This window comes from Arachis hypogaea, chromosome 19 (genome assembly GCF_003086295.3).
Source record: "Arachis hypogaea cultivar Tifrunner chromosome 19, arahy.Tifrunner.gnm2.J5K5, whole genome shotgun sequence".
In the NCBI taxonomy this organism is placed as follows: Eukaryota; Viridiplantae; Streptophyta; class Magnoliopsida; order Fabales; family Fabaceae; genus Arachis; species Arachis hypogaea.
In genome coordinates this window covers 92664654-92668628 of record NC_092054.1, presented here as the reverse complement: position 1 = coordinate 92668628, position 3975 = coordinate 92664654, and the positions used below count along the sequence as shown (strand labels likewise).

At 36.5% G+C, this 3975-nt stretch overlaps 1 non-coding gene across 1 annotated transcript; it reads right to left on the bottom strand.

Moving 5' to 3' along the window:
* Nucleotides 1-3348: 3348 nt before the first annotated feature.
* On the bottom strand, nt 3349-3456 carry LOC112781761 (small nucleolar RNA R71). The gene has a single exon (XR_003192521.1). It is a non-coding gene; the product is annotated as a small nucleolar RNA R71 (small nucleolar RNA).
* Nucleotides 3457-3975: the final 519 nt, after the last annotated feature.

Below are 3975 nucleotides of genomic sequence, written 5' to 3'. Positions count from 1 at the left end.
GCTCAAGACATCTCTGGCGTTTAACTCAAAACTGGCACAAAAGCTGGAGTTAAATGCCCAAACTGGCACAAAAGCTGGCGTTTAACTCCAAGAAAAGTCTCTACAATGAAAATGCTTCAATGCTCAGCCCAAGCACACATCCAAGTGGGGCCCGGAAAAGATTTCTGCATTATTACTGATTTCTGTAAACCCTAGGCTACTAGTTCTCTATAAAGGACCTTTTGCTATTGTATTTTCATACATTGAATCTTTGATAAGTCTTATGCTATCTTAGACATGTTTGGAGGCTGGCCATTCAGCCATGCATTGATCTTGTTCTTATGTATTCTCAACGGTGGAGTTTCTACACACCATAGATAAGGTGTGGAGCTCTGCTGTTCTTCATGATTAATACAAGTACTATTGTTTTTCTATTCAACTCAAGTCTATTTCTTCTCCAAGATATTCATTCTTTCTTCAACTTGATGAATGTGATGATCTATGACACTCATCATCATTCTCACCTATAAACATGTGCCTGACAACCACCTTGTTCTACTAGCAATGGCTTGATGCATATCTCTTGGGTTCTAATCTAAGATTGGAACCTTCGTGGTATAGGCTAGAATTATTGGCGCCCATTCCTGAGATCTGAAAAGTCTAAACCTTGTATGTGGTATTCCGAGTAGGATCTGGGAAGGGTTGACTGTGACGAGCTTCAAACTCGCGATTGTGGGCGTGTGACAGACGCAAAAGGATCATAGATCCTATTCCGACATGATCGGAACCGACAACTGATTAGCCGATGTTTGACAGAGTATCAGGACCATTTCAACTGAGAAGACGGGATGTAGCCATTGATAACGGTGATGCCCAACAAAGCTTGCCATGGAAAGGAGTATGAATGATTGGAGAAGGCAATAGGAAAGCAGAGGTTCAAGGGAACAAAGCATCTTCATACGCTTATCTGAAATCCACCAATGAATTACATAAGTATCTCTATCTTTATTTTATTTTATTTTCATCACCTTAAACTCCATAACCATTTGAATCCACCTGACTGAGATTTACAAGATGACCATAGCTTGCTTCAAACCGACAATCTCCGTGGGATCGACCCTTACTCACGTAAGGTTTATTACTTGGACGACCCAGTGCACTTGCTAGTTAGTTGTGCGGAATTGTGACAAAGTGTGATTCACGTTTGAGAGCTCCAAGTCTTTGGCGCCATTGTTGATGATCACAATTTCGTGTACCAAGTTTTTTGGCGCCGTTGCCGGGGATTGTTCGAGTTTGGACAACTGACGGTTCATCTTGTTGCTTAGATTAGGTATCTTTTCTTCAAAATTTTTAAGAATGAATTCTAGAGTTTCAAGGTAATGTTCCCACCATCACAAAAGCTAATTGATTCTCATCAATTTAGCTATGAATGTAATGTTCTGTTGAAGATTGGCCAAACATGTTAATCCTTTTTAGACTGAAGCTTTAGACTAACATTGCATGATTCCTGGAATTCTTATTAAAAGTTTTGAGTCTCTTTATTTTCTTTTTCTTATAAGTTTCGAAAATCACAAAAAAATTTATAAAATCATAAAAAAAAATATTTTATGTTTCTTGTTTGAGTCTAGTATCAATTTTAAGTTTGGTGTCAATTGCATGACTTTCTCTTCTTGCATTTTTCGAATTTATACATATTGTTCTTCATTGATCTTCAGTTGTTCTTGATGATTTTTTTGCTCTGATCTTTAAATTCTCTTGTTTAGTGTGTTTTGTTGTTTTTCATATGCATTTTTACATTGTTATAGTCCTAGTATACAAACTTTTAAGTTTGGTGTCTTACATGCATTGTTTATTTGATCTTAGCTGCATTTTTATTGATTTCCATCATCAAAAATTCAAAAATATTTTTTAAAAAACTATGTCTTTTCAAGTCAATAATACAGAGAATTGAAGATTCAAAACATTCAGCAGAGGAATCAAACAGAAAAAGCTGGGCGTTCAAAACGCCCAGTGAAGAAGGAAAACTCTCGTTTAAATGCCAGCCAGGGCACCTGGCTGGGCGTTTAACGCCCAAAAAGGAAGAGTTTTGGGGCGTTAAACGCCAGAATGGGCACCATTCTGGGCGTTTAACGCCAGGATGACACTAGAGGGAGATTTTGTTTTTAATTCACATTTTTTTCAGTTTTCATAATTTTTCAAAATCAAATCTTTTTCAAATCATATCTTTTCAATCATATCTCTTTCAAAATCAATTCTTTCCATTTATAATTATTTTTACTATTTTCAAAATCCTTGCTATAATTAAAGATTTACTTTAAAATTTTCAAGTTGTTACTTGTCTATTAAGAAAGGATCAAACTTTAAATTTTAAATCATATCTTTTAATTCTTGATAGTCAAGTAATCAACTTTAATTTTAAAAATTTTCTTTTCTAATTGATTTTCAATCATATCTTTTCAAACATATCTTTTCATCACATCTTTTTCAAAATTAATTTTTTTCAATCATATCTTTTTCTAATTTCAAAATCTTTTTCAAAAATCACTTTATTTCTTTCCCAATCTTAGTTTTCGAAAATCTCAATCAAATTTTTTCTTTTTAAAATCTTTTAATTAATTTTCGAAAATTCTTCCCCTCTTCTCACATCCTTCTATTTAAAGGACTAAGACTCCTCATCAAGGTACAATTCGAACTCTGTCCCTCTTGATAAGTTCGAATTCCCTCTTCTCCACCTCCTCCTTCTATTCTTCTTTTCCTCTAACACCTCAAGGAATCTCTATACTGTGACATAGAGGATTCCCTATTTTCTTGTTCTCTTCTCTTTCATATGAGCAGGAACAAAGATAAAGGCATACTTGTTCAAGCTGATCCTGAACCTGAAAGGACCTTGAAGAGAAAGCTAAGAGAAGCTAAAGAACAATTCTCTTTAGAGGGCCTAACAGAACTCTTCAAAGAAGAAGAAACCATGGCAGCCAAAAACAACAACAATGCCAACAATGCAAGGAAGGTGCTTGGTGACTTTACTGCACCTACTCCTGATTTCTATGGGAGAAGCATCTCTATCCCTGCCATTGGAGCAAACAACTTTGAGCTTAAGCCTCAATTAGTTTCTCTAATGCAATAGAATTGCAAGTTTCATGGACTTCCGTTGGAAGATCCTCATCAGTTCTTAGCTGAATTCCTGCAAATCTGTGACACTGTCAAGACCAATGGGGTTGACCCTGAAGTCTACAGACTTATGCTTTTTCCTTTTGCTGTAAGAGACAGAGCTAGGACATGGTTGGATTCACAACCTAAAGAAAGCCTGAACTCTTGGAAAAGCTAGTCAATGCCTTCTTGGCAAAGTTCTTTCCACCTCAAAAATTGAGTAAGCTTAGAGTGGAAGTCAAAACCTTTAGACAGAAGGATGGTGAGTCCCTCTATGAAGCTTGGGAGAGATACAAGCAATTGATCAGAAAGTGTCCTTCTAACATGCTTTCAGAATGGAGCATCATAGGAATCTTCTATGATGGTTTGTCTGAACTATCCAAGATGTCATTGGATAGCTCTACTGGAGGATCTCTTCATCTGAAGAAGACGCCTGCAGAAGCTCAAGAACTCATTGAAATGGTTGCAAATAACCAATTCATGTACACATCTGAAAGGAATCCTGTGAATAATGGGTCAACTCAGAAGAAAGGAGTTCTTGAGATTGATACTCTGAATGCCATATTGGCTCAGAATAAAATATTGACCCAACAAGTCAATATGATTCCTCAGAGTCTGTCTGGAATGCAAGCAGTAACAGGCAGTACTAAGGAAGCTTCCTCTGAAGAAGAAGCTTATGATCCTGAGAACCCAGCAATGGAAGAGGTGAATTATATGGAAGAATCCTATGGAAACACCTATAATCCTTCATGGAGAAATCATCCAAATCTCTCATGAAAGGATCAACAGAGACCTCAACAAGGTTTCAGCAACAATAATGGTGGAAGAAATAGGTTTAGCAATAGCAAG